General features: G+C 46.2%; 1 long non-coding RNA gene across 1 annotated transcript in view; it reads right to left on the bottom strand.

Annotated features, from left to right (window-relative positions):
* Nucleotides 1-4,017, bottom strand: part of LOC307052176 — a 28,770-nt gene extending 24,753 nt beyond the window's left edge. The window contains exon 1 of the long non-coding RNA XR_013810855.1: nucleotides 3,963-4,017. This is a non-coding gene — a long non-coding RNA (uncharacterized lncRNA). The remainder of the gene's footprint in view (nucleotides 1-3,962) is intronic.
* Between the last annotated feature and the right edge of the window lie 11,941 nt (nucleotides 4,018-15,958).

Raw genomic sequence — 15,958 nt, 5'->3', positions numbered from 1 at the left:
CCCACATGCCGCGGAGCGGCTGGGCCCGTGAGCCATGGCCACTGAGCCTGCGCGTCCGGAGCCTGTGCTCCGCAACGGGAGAGGCCACAACAGTGAGAGGCCCGCGTACCGCAAAAAAAAAAAAGTGCTTTGAAATGAAAGCACCATGTGAATGTTGGGATTTTAACAGTCCTTCTGAGCATTGCAGTAAACTAGAGGCCAATATCAGAGTAGAAGCAGTGGGAGGAGAAAGAGAGGGTGATCCAAGGTGCCTTTTGCCAAAGACCTTTTTTGACAACTTGGGAGCTGAAATTAATTTAAGGAAAGGAATTGGGGTGTTTTGGACCATTTGTAGTCTGAGCAAGAAAGGAAAGTATTTAGTAACTTGATCTAGGAGGGTGGTCATGACAGAAAAAAGTGGACAAATACAAAAATATTTATGAGGTAAAATTATCAGGCTAAGTGTCCATCAGCAGAAGAATGGATAAAGAAAATGTGAGGGATATATACATACAGTGGAATATTATTCAGCCATTAAAAAGAAGGAAATTCTGCCATTTGTGACAACATGGATAGACCTTGAGGGTATTATGCTAAGTGAAATAAGCCAGGCAGAGAAAGACAAAAGCTGTATGATCTCATGTATATGTAGAATCTTTAAAAAAATGAAACCAAACTCATAGAAAAAGAGAACAGGTGTGTGTTTACTGGAATCGGGGGTGGGGGGGCAGGGTGCAGAGGAATTAGATGAAGGTGTTCAAAAGGTACAAACTTCCAGTTATGAGATAAATAAGTTCTGGGGATGTCATGTACAACATTATGACTACAGCTAACACTTCTGTAGGACATATTTGAAAAATGCTAAGGGAGCAAATCCTACAAGTTCTCATCACAAGGAGAATAAATGTTTTTGTAACTATATGAGATAGATGTTAACTAAACTTATGGTATTTATATGTATGTCAAGTCATTACACTGTACCCCTTATATAGCAAGTCGTTATGCTATATGTCAATGATATCTCAATAAAACTGGGAAAAAAACTATTGGGGCTAGGTGATGGATTGGATACGGGGAAGAGAGAAGGAGGGGGTATGTTCAGGGTGACATTTCTGGCTTATCTAACTGGAGATAAGAAACACCAGAAGAGATCCAACTGGGCGGGGCACAGAAGGGAGATCACAGACTTGCTTTTGCACATGTTGAGTTTGACTCGCCCTCGGGGCACCCAAGCAGATATGCTCAAGAAGCCATTGGAGCTGAGGGGTTCTGTGTAGCTCAAGATATAAAAGGTTAAATATATCCATGTAGGTGGGAATTAAAGTAATTGGCTAGGATGAGATCACCTAGGGAGAGAACACAGGGTGGGAAAAGAAAGGGACCTAGGACAAGTCTATGGACAAGGGACCATAATATTTAACGCCAGAGGAGGATGACACTTAAGAGAAATTAAGGCAAGATCAAAGAGACAGAAGGAAAAGCAGAAGAGTGCTTTTAAGCAAGGGAAGAGCATAATTCAAGAAGAAAGAAATGGCCAGTAGCACCAAGTGCTGAGAAGGGTCGTTTAAGATGAAGACAGATAAATATCCATCAGATTAGCAGTGGAGGTCCTTGGTGTCCTTTCATGACAGCCTCCCATTCTGGGTCCTTTCCAAACACAGATTCTTGCCTGTGCCTTGTCCCCATGACAATCCAAGGTTCAAAATGGACCTCAACTCTCTAGAGAAACCAACCATTCATGAGATCCTGAACTCCAGGAATGTTTTCAACATGAAGGTTTGAGGCTTCAGCTAAGCCTGTCACTTTCTGGAACCACCGCTCCACCCTACATACCAAGAAATCCTACCTCCTGAGATTGGTTTCCTCTAGATCGCAGAATGGCAAGCGTGAGGCACACCTATTCACACCCACCAAACCTGGGTCCACGTCAGACATCACTAATTGAGCGGAAGTCCCCCCTGAAAAATGTGGGCCTCTGGGGGTCACTATCCCTACATGCCATGTTCTAGGATGGCGGTACAGCTCTGAACCCTTGATCCCTTCCCACGGCATCGTCCCCCATTCCCCATCCTCCCCTGAGGGATGTAAGACGACTTCCACAGCACATCACGCGTCTCTGTCCCTAGCTGCACTCAGCTCTCAGCCAGACTGCTGCATCTGTTCCCAATATTGAGGGGATTCACAGTTATTTGCTTTGGAAATCAGAGCCTGGGGATTGTCAGCTTTATCTGGAAAGCAGGGCCTGCTCCATGGAGAAGGGAACGACTCAGCACACAGCAGAGTGTGTTTGTTTGGCTTGTCCTGTGGGACACCAACACCCACCGGGTCCTGCGCAGCACGGACGAGGCGCGTGCCTCCTCACCAGCCTGATTTGGGAGGATAATAAACTAAACAAAGGAGCAAATGAGCACGGAGGCTTATTTGCAGTCTGTACGGTTTATATTTAGCCATCTCGTGATGGCTTGCTAGCTCTGTGTGGCAGTCGCCCTTGGGAAATTCAATCTGGGGGATGCAGAGGTGGGACGGATCTGGGAGAGAGGAAGGAGGGGTTTAAAATGCCACTTTCGGGCACAGGAAGGACGGGCAGGCCAACTTTGTCCAACAAGCAAGCAGCCACAGACAGGATTCTGGACACTTATTGTAGAAACGTGGAAGAGAATATAAAAATGTGTAAGAGGGGACACTCTTCTTAACAATCTGTAAACTGCCAGGCATTGGAGGGTGAAGTCTCCTCTTCCTCCCTTCCTGGTCACCTTCAGTAATCCTGAGAGGGGTGGTGATTCAGAAAACCTGAATTCTAGCCCCGGTCAACCACCAGCTGGAAGCCACATCCCTGCTCTGGGACATGAAAGGGCTAGACAGGATGATCCCGAAGATGCGGTGATTCCCCACCTCCACCCGGTGTCAAGATGAAGAGAGGCAACCTAGGGGATGTGCAGTGTGTGGGTTGGGTGGGGAGTTGCCGGTTAAAACTATGGGGCGGGGGGACGCCCTGGTGGTCCAGCGGTTAGGACTCCACACTTCCACTGCAGCGGGCATCATCCCTGGTCGGGGAACGAGGATCCTGTAAGCTGCAAGGCCTGGCCAAAAAAAGCCAAAAACAGTCATAACTGGAACATTCTGCGATCATTACACATTGTGGTACTGATGCCGCCCAACCAAAAAATAAACTTCCATTAAAATGTACGTCAACATTAAAATAATCTTTAGAGAAACACGAATCATAGGGCTGATCTATATTAACTGAGAGCGAAGGTATCTGTAACATCCTGCTCGGTGGGAACGGCCGCAGCCACGCAAGGCAACCGCTTGCTGTCACTCAGGCAGTGGTGGGCAGGGAGAGAGAGCCATCACCCAAGGCAGGAAGGAGAATCGGAGCGGGGCCTCCCCGAGCCCCTGCTGACCCCTCCCACTCTACATTTTGGGTCTAAGTTGTGAAGCCCAGAAACTGGTGCTGCCAGAGAAAGGAGGTTTTTCTATAGGGTTTTTGTTGTTGGTTTTTGATTTGTTTGGGGGTTTTGTCTCCGTTATGATCCACCATCTTCCCCCAGCCCAAAGCAGCAGTGGGCGGTGAGGACAGCACAGGTCCTCAGGGGCCAGTCCCAGGGGGCCCGTCTTAGAACAAGACTGTGGCTTTAGGCCGAAGCTCCACTTCTTGGTGGGGCCTCCCAGGGATAGTCTTGTCTGGGCATAAGTCTTATCATTCTAGAGTAACAAGGCAGAAAAGGGCCTTAAAGATCATCCCTCAGTCCCAGAGCAGTCCTGTTTCCACGCTGTTCTCAAGCCGGCAGCCTTGTGAGCTAGTTCAATAAGGCTCTGGATTCCAGGATAACGGAGGGTTTAATTTGAGTTTCAGGGAGATACTTGCTTCTCACAGATATTCACCCTGTCTCCCACATCAGAGACAAGTAGCTCGTCCCTATCAAAGGCAAAGAGGATTTGGTCATGGTGCGATTTGAAAGAACCGACGGTATCTCTCTCACCATTTGCCAGAACCCCGCCCATAGCTCTTCATTCCTTCGTGGTAAAGTATATTCATCTGTAAAATGAAAGGAGGTATGAGTCAGGAAAACAGAACTCCCTCAGGGGAAAGAACCCCCCAAATTAGAAATTACACAAGGAGTCATCTGAGGGGGCAGTTCTCCACTCTTAACTGTCTTCACCACTTGGATTCTTTGAATCAGAAGAGACTTTTCAGATTGTCTCATCCTTTTATAAAGGAGCAATTTAGGCCCAGAGAGGTTATGTTCTTAAGCGAGGTCACACAGCACACTGCGAACCAGGACTGGGGCCGTCTGGCCCCTCTGCACATTTTGAAGGACTCTCTCAAGCTTAAATTCTAATCCAAGACTCCATTCCTTTGTTTTACAGACAATAAGAACCACCCCCACCAGAAGCTCCTTTTTAAAATTTCTCTGCTGGCACTAGTATCTGTAGCAATCAACAGTGTGCAGAAGGGAATCATCATTGTAAGCACACTTGGTGTATCGGAATCGAGACACGTAAAGCTTGGGCTTCGGAGCTTGACGGAGCCTACACCAGCGCAAACCCTGTCGGACTGTCTGCCTGCTACCTGCGGGCTTCATTTGCTTTCTTCCCGGAACTTAGTCCTTTGCTTTGGCGCTCCTGCCCCCTAGTGGCAGCAAGCTTCACTGCCGCCACATTCTTCTACAGACAAATGAAAGGGAAATCGCGGGGTGGGGGGGAGAGGAGGCACTTTTGAGGAGGGATAGAAGCAATCCGCACCCTTCTCTAAAAGAGCAGGCTTGGTTATGATGGCGGAATTTTTTAACCTCACACACAAAAGCGTGACTAACTAGACGTTAGCCCGCAGCGTATCTGAACCTGCGGAGCCTTGAGGCCAGAGCACCAAGGATCCTAGATTGAAAATAGTTTATATAACTGACTCAAGGACTCCTGGGCTCTGAGAATCTGATGGCAGGAATAAAAGGACCTAAAATAGCAAGCAAAAGAGAGGAGCACTGACATATGGTACCCGCCCCCAACAAACACTGGCATGAATGAATTCAAAGCCCTGCCCCCCTAACCTTTGCCCAGGCTCTGCCCAGTATTCAAAATACTGGTCCCCACGCTGCTTAGCTAATACCTGTTCCTTCTGCCCACCTCTGCTCAGCGCTTCCCTTGCCTCAGCAGACGAGATGGGTCCTCTTCATATGCTTTCATGGCACTGGGTACTTTTTCTTCATAAGACTTTTCACAGTCCCTAAGTCTGTGTTTCTCTGATTATTTTCATGCCCACCCTGAAGTGTAAGTTCCCTGAGGACAGGCACTGTCCTAACTTGTTGACTACTGAATCTGTGTCTCTAAACTAGTGATTAGCACATAGGAGGCCCTCAGTTAATGCTTTTCCGTGGAATTAATGAAATCACAAGTGTTGGTTTACTGACTGAATTATATCTGTTTACAGAGTTAAAAAGCAGATCTCGGGGCTTCCCTGGTGGCGCAGTGGTTGAGAGTCCGCCTGCCGATGCAGGGGACACGGGTTCGTGCCCCGGTCCGGGAGGATCCCACGTGCAGCGGAGCGGCTGGGCCCGTGAGCCATGGCCGCTGAGCCTGCGCATCCGGAGCCTATGCTCCGCAACGGGAGAGGCCACAACAGTGAGAGGCCCGCGTACGGCAAAAAAAAAAAAAAAAGCAGATCTCAGTGGAGAAAGCAGGTGAGCTACGTCTTGGGGTTTCCTGGCTATGCAGCACCGGTCATGTGATTAGTGCTTTTCTTGACATGTCTTGGGATCCCTCCTACCCTATAAAAGGCACAAAAATCTTCTGAGGATGGAGATCTTCCTTGAATATCACCGCAAATGCTCACCATCACCCTTGGGGCAGGTAGCTGGGCAGGTGTCTTTACCGTAATTACACTTGTTAACATTCTGCCCCCACCAGCTCAGCTTGCGTTCCTGCCGTGGCGGGGAAATTAGCCTGAGAACTGAAGGACAGCAGACTGAGAGGCTACACGGACATCAGGACACCTGACCTTCGGGGCTGTCTCTCTGTAACCTTGGGTGGTGCCTCCGTGCCCCGGCTCTCTGTTGTCTCATTTCTAAACCCTTGGGGTATGTAACATCAAAACCACTGTTTTTCAGGTGTCAGAAAACCCAACCTAAACTGCCTTAAGGGGAGTAAAAGGGGGATACGTATTACTCATGAAACTGAAAAGCCATGGATTGAGGACTTAGTCCAGGATGTCAAGCAACTTCCTCTGAGCCTGGTCTCTCTCCTCCAGCCTTGAGCTCTGCTTCCCTCTCTGTTGGTCCCCTTGCAGGAAGGTTCCTTGTATATGGGGGTCTCCAGCAGCTCCAGGCTTTCATCCCCACAGCAGAAAAATAGAGGGGCTTTCTCTTAGCCGTAGCAGACAAAAGGCCCTGGACTGCCCTCACAGGTGCCTTTGGGCCACATTCTCATCTATGAGCCAGTAGCTGTGGTCAAGGGAAGTTCTGGGCTCCACCTGAATCACGTGGATTGACACGGCCAGAGACCAGGCACCCCGGGGGGTGATCAAGGAAGTACTCTCGGAATGTGGGAGAACAGTTGCTAGATGTGCAGAAACAGAAATGGCACTGCAGAGTAGGTGATTTTTAAGGACTCTTCCAGCTTTCAATACCCTGATGTGACTCTGATTGGATGTCAGGGCAATGGAAGGGAGAATACAGCCATGGAAATGCTCTAACATTAGCCCAACCCCAAACCCTTTCAAAAAGCCAAAATGCCAAATAAGACCCCTCACCAAGAGACTTCCCTGGTGGTCCAGTGGTAAAGAATCCGCCTTCCTATGCAGGGGATGCCGGTTCGATCCCTGGTCAGGGAACTAAGGTCCCACATGCTGTGGGCCAACCAAGCCCACACGCCACAACTACTGAGCTCGCATGCCTCAACTAGAGAGCCCACGTGCCACAAACTACGAGCCCATGCGCTCTGGAACCCACGCCACAGCTAGAGAAGAGAAAACCCATATGCCACAACTAGAGAGAAGCCCGTGCACCGCAACGAAAGATCCCACACGCCACAATGAGGACCTGACACAGCCAAATAAATTAAAAAAAAAAAAAAAGACCCCTCACCCATTCTGAAGGGAGCCCTTAGAAAGCAAGCAGTGATGGTGACCCTCCTGAAGCCAAGGGGCAGAAAATGAATAGCATTTTGACGACACGAAAATGGAACATTTCTGTTTCCCAAAAAGATAGACACTGTCAGTGAGATTCATAAAATAAAAAAAAAATAAAAAATCTTATTAAACTTTCCCTTTCACTGCTTCTTTGTATCTCTGGTTGAGGTGGTGCAGGATGAAGGTTGCCATGGTGATGGCAGAATTTTTTTTTTTTTTTTTAAACAACAGGGCTCAGGAGCTCTGGCTGCTGGCCATACCGCCCCAGGCAGGAAAGGGTGGGGGGAAGGAGAGAAGCAAAGTGAGAAAAGGAAGAAAGCTGCTGGGCTCATCCCAGGACTCAGTGACTTCTCCAACTTGTTCTCCTTGCACCGAGGATAAGGCCCCAAAACCGCAGACTCTGGCTCCTTCAGAGAATAAGAGAATGTGGAGCCCAAATGCAACATGAGGACAAGACCTTAGAAGTCACTTTGCCCGTCCCCCACCTGATTCTCTCTTGTGACAGATGGATTTCTCCTACATTTACACTCCTTCCGGTGAACAATGGGCCCACCCAGTCCATCCAAGTTTTAGATGAGCTGCTGGAAACTTGACCCTAAGAGAAATGTTCAAAGACATCCTGAGATTAAGAACCCATAGGACTTTTAAGTGAAAGAGGAATTTGAGGTTAGGAGCCCAGTACCTGTCCAAACAGTCCTGGCCACAAATTCTAGTTCTGCTCTTCTCTCTAGAACCATCTAAGAATGAGATGGGAGATTCCAGAAGTGGTGGACTATATCCCCGTGAGTGGATATACTCAAGCCTGCATAGGCCGGCAAGGAGCTGACTGATAGGGATGTTTTTAAATAGTTCCAGTCATCAGAGAGGCAGGACCCTGCTGAGCGAGGCTCAGAGAAGCAACACACCAAGGCCTTCACGCAGAACCTTTCAAACTCCAGACCAGGGAAAGGCGAAGCCAGGAACTAAGCCTGGAGAGAACCAGAAACCAGGAAGCACAGAAATCTGCTCTGACACCAGAATGCCTGTCAGGGGATTTGACAGGGGATGGTCTCGGCATGTGGCCTTTCTCTGCTTGCCCAGCTGACCCCAGAAAGGACCAGCGTTCTCAGTTGGCCCCATCCCTTGTCTCCTGGCCAAAATGGCAGGCAACTAAGGCCATGCTGTGTTTGTCAGAGCGTGGCTTCTAGAAGTTAAATAATAATAGTAATAATAATAATAAATGCTAAGATTGTTCCTCTAAGCTGGGAAAGTGGCAGGATTACTAAAGCTGAGTGAGTCTGACATTTCCCCCAGGAGCTGGCTGAGTAGGTACCCCAGGAGGAAGGGGAAAAGCCAAGGAGTGCGGGCCCCTGGCCTGTGACCTGCACCTCCGTGACCTGCATCCCCACCCCTGTGCTATGCCTCAGGTGTGATGATCCAGCAACTAGGGGTCTAGGGGTCCCCATCAGCTTTCCCCAGGCCACCCGCCTGTGCCTTCTGGAACAGGGTGGAGAACTCAAAGGCCCCCGGCCCTGAGGGAAGCTGAAGGAGGCCACCCAGCACTGGCCCTGGCCTATCTCTGGTGCTGCCCAGACCTACTGGCCTCTCTTTCCAAGGGCAAGGTTAGATCCCAAACCCCACTCTGCCCTCATAAACCCTCCTCACAACACACACACACACACGCACACGCACACACATGCATACACACACACCCTCACGCACACTCACACACGCACATGCATGCACATGCGTGCGCGCACGCACACACACGCACATACACACGCGCACGCACCTGGAGCCGGAGACCAAAACAGCAACAGGCCTTAGAAATAGTGCCCAGGGATCCATACACCCCAGGCTTGTCCAAGCATGAACCAGCTCCTGGACGATGCAGAGTCCATCAACAGAAAGGGACAAGGAGACCAGCCCGTTAGCAGCACGGTAAGACTTACTTTTCACCACATGCCTTTTTTGTAGAATGTTTCTCACATGCATATATTGCCTTTTCGAAAAACTAATTCTGCTCTTCTTTCTAGAACACACATACAGAATCTGTCCCTTGTCCTGGCCACCTGAAGTCAGGAAAACTAAGTCCTAGTTCTAGTCTGCCACTAATACTGAAGCAGTGTGACGTCAGCCTGGTCTTAACCATCCTGTGCCTCGGCTCCTGGGGCTGTAAAATGGGGGTGACAAAACCTACCCTACCTTCCTCATAGGCACTTTAGGAGTTTGATGAGATACAACAATAACAGCAATGATAATGGTTAAACATATTGAGTGCTCATCATGGACTGGGCACACGGTTACTATCTCAACACTAAAACAATCCTTTGAGATAGCCACTCATATAAGCCTCGATTTAAGAGACAAGAAAAATAAGGCAGAGAGAAGTACGCTCAAGTCATGAAATGACATGTCTGGCCTTCTGACTCCAGAGCCAAAACTTGTACCCACTAAGCGCAATATGACAGTTTGATATTAATATTCATTATTCTACTGCCCGTCCAAAGAGGACTGGGTGAGTGAGTGATCAGATTGCCTCGACCTGTTTGCCCCAATGTCAGAGTCTCTGCCTTTGCTTAAGATTATTTAATGAAGGGCTAGAATCTAGAGATAGGGATAATAAGCAAATCCCAAAGTGGGATCCTGGTCCTAGATGTTAGGATTTGTTTCCTGACAGAGACCAGGATTGTGGATCTGCCTCTAATGGAAAGAAGCCCCACCTGAAACTCCTATACACACAGTTGGCTTGTCACTGCCCCACCCCACCACTGTCACCATGGCATCGAGGGACCCAGGATGCCAGTCCTCAATCACTGTTCCTGATTTAGAGTCTTCCTAATTCACACTTCCTCCTTCAGTCTTGTCTTCTCCCTCCTGTGGACTTCACAGCCCTCTACAATATCTACCACCTGACGGTCATGCAGCCCCGTCCTTGAACACCACCAGGGACAGGCAGCTCACTACCCAACAGACCCAAACCATTCTCAAACCACACTAACTGCTTGTAAAGTCCCCCTTCTATTGCCCTGAAATCTGTCTCCACATTTTGTCTAAGCTCTAGTTTTCGTGCTGCCCTCAGGGGTCTCATATCACACCTGCCCTGACAGTCCTTCAAATAACTAGAGATGGTACTAATGTTCTGCCTTGGTCTTCTCTAGGCCAGCAGTTCTCAAACCTGAGCACGCATCAGATGTGAAGATCTTGCTAAACCACAGAGTACTGGGCCCCACCCCCAGAGTTTCAGATTCAGTAGGTCTGGGGTGGGCCCAGAAATTTACATCTCTGAGATGCTGCTGCCACTGCTGCTGCTTGGGGATCACACTTGAAGAACCACTGCTCTGGCTGAACACCCTGATAGCTTTGAAAACTCCTTCTGTGTGACATTCCCAGGCTTCTTTACCATTCTGGTCTCTCTCTTTGGCACCTGCTCTGGTTTGCCACTATGGCGCCCAGAGCTAGACAAAGAACCTTAAGTAGATGTTTTGGGTTACAAGGAACAAAGATTCCCTCGGTCACCTCAAGTAAGAGGGGGTGTTTATTGTGGACTTAAGAAAAACAGGAACCTCAAATTTCTGGCCAGCCTGAAGGAACCCCAGGCTGATGAGGCCTCCTGGGGAGAGTAGAGATGGCGATGTAGTTGGATCTCCAGCCAGAGGACAAGAGATCTTGCCGGTCTCTCAGCGGCAGGGTGACATTTATCCTCAGCGCTCTACCTCGTCTTCCACCATTTTTGCTGCCACCAGCCAATCCCTTATCCCCTGTCCCCTCATAGATTATCTCTACCTCAGAGCCTCTGCTTCCTCATTCTTGCTTCCCTTTTCTTATGTTCATTATCTCCACTCTGAGCCCGCCAGCAACTGCCTGATTTACTCTTTTCTTCCCAGTTCAAATTCCCAAAAGAATCAAAGTGAGGGAACTTGTTCTAGTTTGGATAAAGCTCTTTAAGCATCCTATAGGTTGGCGGAACTTGGGCCCATATCCAATCTCTTGTGGCTGGTAAAAAGTTGAACCACGTGATTTAAGCATGAAATGCATCCTTAGAAGGAAACCATAGGAGAAACCTGCAGTCCATTGGCTACCGACAGGTTTCATCTTGCATGCCAACTCCGTGGAAAAAATATTGGCTGCCTTAAAGACAGTGTTGAGAAGGATTCAGAGGCTACATCGAAACACAGCGGAATATGATCAGTTAGTGTTATCTGCCATGGCATACAAACATGAAGCCTCAGCCTGCATGCCCGTTACTCGCCATCCTAGTGTTATAGCATGTGGTCTGACGAGGGCAAACTAAGTGGAGGCATCACCTTCCTCATTCTGAATTTCCTATTTCTCTTTATAAGGCCTAAGATTCCAGCTGCTTGATTAGACAGCTGTGTCACACTATGGCTTCACATTGAACCTCAGCCACATATAACCTAAGCCTTTTTCATACCTGTTATTAAATCACATTTCTCCCATTCTGTATTGTGCAAAAAAAGAAAGAAAAGGAAACAAACAGTTAAATTTTACATATTCCCCTAATTAAGTTCACCTTGTTTAATTTAGCCTACCACTCCAGCCTACCAAAACCTTCTTACTATGGTGTCTTTTCTTGGCCTATTTGACAAATTGCTCATACTGTATGTGCAGGCCTCTGTCCATGAAATGAAGGTTAAATGTTTAACTCCTTTACAAGATTGACACAAACATGAATTTAGATTGTTTGTTTCCATGGACCTACTTTGTACCATTTGGGATACAATTGCGCAATAATTTCAAGAAATTATTTTAGGCTAACAAGTCCTTGTGCATCTTTGTCCATTGTGTGCTCGGTGAGGGTAACCAAAGACAGTTACACGAGTTCATGGAGTCAGCTCCTATCATAGAATAATTGCTGTCATTCATTGAATATCATTCTAGGTTGTGAGTGATTTAATACATTATTTCTAACCCTTACAACTTTAAGAGGTAGGTTTTTTTTGTGGTACGCGGGCCTCTCACTACTGTGGCCTCTCCCGTTGCGGAGCACAGGCTCCGGACGCGCAGGCTCAGTGGCCATGGCTCACAGGCCTAGCCGCTCCGCGGCATGTGGGATCTTCCCGGACTGGGGCATGAACCCATGTCCCCTGCATCGGCAGGCGGACTCTCAACCACTGTGCCACCAGGGAAGCCCTAAGAGGTAGGTTTTATTATCCCTTTTAGCGGGGTGAGGCAACGGAGACATAAAGGGTTTAATCACTTTCCAAGATGGCACAGCTAGTTTACATGGCAGGGCTGAATCCCAGCCGCAACCTGCCTGACCCCAAATCCTGTGTCCCTTCACTGCGCCACACAGCTTCTCCCTGTGCACGCCTCTCTGAACGACAGCAACACCTGCCAGAAATGACTGAAGGCAGAGATTGGGGGCAGAGATGAATATAGTTACCCATGGATCACATTTTTTAAAAGCACCACCCACATCAGGTCATTAAAAGTATGATCTAGCCATACTTAGGAATATTACACAATTGCTAAAAAGAATGATGTAGATCTACATTATTCATATAAAGACATCTAACATGTCCTCTTAAGTATGTCTATTCAAGATCCTATTTTTTTAACATTATATTAACATAGGTAGGTAGGAGGTGGAGAATTATAGTTTCCTTTTTTTTTTTCTTCCTGTTTTATTGGCATACAGCACTGTATAAGTTTAAGATATACAACATAATGATCTGACTTACATACATCATGAAATGATTCCCACAATAAATTTAGTGAACATCCATCATCTCATATAGATATAAAACAAAAGAAAAAGAAAAAAGTATGTTTTCCTTGCGATGAGAACTCAGGATTTACTCCGGCTTCTATTCTTAACATTTCTGTTTTGATTGAATTTTTACATCTATGTATTACTTTTGGGATTCAAAAAAATTAGGAAAACAAAATGTTAAAATCATCAGTTACCCTCCCCTTAAACTCCTGAATTTCGTGCATCTCTACGATGCATAAAGATCTGAGCCACCTGTGTCTGTGGTGTCAACAATCAGAAACACAGTGTCTCAAATAATAAGACCTGAGGTAGGCTAGGACTCAGCTCGGTGAATTCAGTGGTTACCTGAATTATGACATCCTAGAGCATCTTTGTACTCTGCCACCCTCAGCATGAGACCTGGCTCCGTTCACATCACTACCTGGCTGCCACAGTTCTAGGCATCACAAGCTGCTATGATACTGTCTGGTAAAGAAGAGGCAACTATTTCTTCCTATGTGACTCTTTTTAGCAACAAGAAGAACCTATTCTAGAAATATCCACAGCAGACTTCTCACATCCTATTAAGACTGCATTCCATGACCCTGCTAATCCAATCACTGGTAAAAGGGACAAGGTTATCCAGCCTGGAATGGATAAATGATTTTCTCCTAGGCACTGGAGAGGCCAGCCCCCTTTCAAGGCACATGACTTGCCTACTCGCTGAACAATATTGGGGTTCTATTAACAAGGAAAAAGAGGGGGAAAGGCTCATAGGAACCCAACCAATGGTGTCACAACTGTTCCCTAAGTTAATTATGACACCATGCTCCTCATATGAGTGTTCTCACCCAGCCACATTCTATGTCCCTCCCTGCAGCTATGTATTCTCAGAAGTACATTGTTTCTGAGCCACATATACTAGGTTTAATGACTATTTGCATTGCTACCATATTAGCTAAAGTGCTCCTGATTTTGTTACTGTTACTATGCTGACAGGGATACTCATATGGGAAATGTAACTGTAAAGATGATTGAAACATACTGATTAAAATCCACTAAAGATCCAAAGCCATGGTCCAGTTCATTTCAGAAACTGAGAATTCTGAAAGCAAGCAAGTAAATGATTTTTAGTGGTGGTAATACATGGCTCAGTTTAGCAAGATATACAGTGTTTGACAAGAAGTATTAAGCTGAATAGATTTTAGAGGAGAAACTTAAAAACAGATCAGTCTTCGATGTTTAAAGATACAGCCTTCTACAATGCTACGGTTCAATGAACTCTGTCACCCTTCTGAAAACTTGGAAGAAGTTACCTCCCTCCATTGTTCAGAATTTTGTCCATTTGGAAAGTCATCACAACAAAAGTTTCAAGCCCTGTGTTACAAACTTGAGGAATCTTTGACATGAAATCAATGATGTTTCTAGTAGACAGGTGGTTAAACATGGCTGACGGGGAGAGAAAGAGAAAGAGAAAGAAATTTCCCAGCCCCATCAAAGCTGGACCTTTCGTCTCCCAAGGTAATAGAAATAAAAACAAAACTAAACAAATGGGACCTAATCAAAGTTACAAGCTTTTGCACAGCAAAGGAAATCATAAACAAGACGAAAAGACAACCCTCAGAATGGGAGAAAATATTTGCAAATGATGCGACCGACAAGGGCTTAATTTCCATAAAACACAAACAGCTCATACAACTCAATAACAACAACAAAAATAACAACCCAATCAAAAAATGGGCAGAAGACCTAAATAGACATTTCTCCAAAGAAGACATACAGATGGCCAAGAGGCACATGAAAAGATGCTCATCATCACTAATTATTAGACAAATGCAAATCAAAACATGAATGAGGTATGACCTCACACCAGTCAGAATGGCCATCATTAAAAAGTCTACAAATAATAAATGCTGGAGAGGGTGTGGAGAAAAGGGAACCCTCTTACACTGTTGGTGGGAATGTAAGTTGGTGTAGCCACTATGGAGAACAGTATGGAGGTTCCTCAGAAAACTAAAAATAGAATTACCATATGATCCAGCAAATCCTACTCCTAGGCATATATTCAGACAAAACTATAATTACAATAGATACACATACCCCTATATTCATAGCAGCACTATTCACAACAGCCAAGACACGGAAACAACCTAAATGTCCATCAACAGAATGAATGGACAAAGATGTGGTATATATATATATATATATATGTGTATATATGTATATATATATATATATATATATATAAAACAGAATACTACTCGGCCATAAAAAACAACAAAATAATGCCATTTGCAGCAACGTGGGTGCCACTAGACATTATCATACTAAGCGAAATAAGTCAGAAAGAGAAAGACAAATACCATATGATATCACTTATATGTGGAATCTAAAATATGACACAAATGGCAACTTCCCGGGCAGTCCAGTGTTTAAGACTCTGCACTTCCACTGCAGGGGACACAGGTTCAATCCCTGGTTGGGGAACTAAGATCCCGCATGCCGCGCGGCATGGCCAGAAAACAAAAAGTAAAATATGATAGAAATGAACATATCTACAAAACAAAGAGAATCACAGACGTGGAGAACAGCCTAGTGGTTGCCAAGTGGGAGGGGTTTAGGGGAGGGATGGAGAGGGAGCTTGGGGTTAGCAGATGTGAGCTTTTATATACAGAATGGACACATAACAAGGTCCTACTGTATAGCATAGAGAACTATATTCAATATCCTACAATAAACCATAATGGAAAAAAATATTTTTTAAAAGTACTTATATATATATGTATAACTGAATGACTTTGCTGTACAGCAGAAATTAACACAACATTGTAAACTATACTTCAATTTAAAAATATATTGATGAAAAAAACAAAGCTGGACCCCGTATTCACAATTATCTTAATTTCTTCCCCTACCCATCATCAGTCCCTGCCCCCTAAAATGCCCTTGGCTTTCACCTGCCCCCTGCCTTTGTTTGCCCCTCCTGAGCCACTCTCCACTGCTCTCCACCCTGCTCTGTACCCCCAGAACCTGGAGGGATGCATCAATGGGCTTCTTGTCCTCCGACTTCCAATTGAGTTTGGCACTGGCAAGAGATAGAGAGAACTTGGTAAGGTTGGGGTATTTATTCTCCAAGTTCCCTCCCCGTGGGGTGCCAAGGG

Source organism: Hyperoodon ampullatus, assembly GCF_949752795.1.
Source record: "Hyperoodon ampullatus genome assembly, chromosome: 4".
In the NCBI taxonomy this organism is placed as follows: domain Eukaryota; kingdom Metazoa; phylum Chordata; class Mammalia; order Artiodactyla; family Ziphiidae; genus Hyperoodon; species Hyperoodon ampullatus.
Note: the sequence above shows the minus strand (reverse complement) of the source record. Positions and strands in the feature narration are given on the sequence as shown.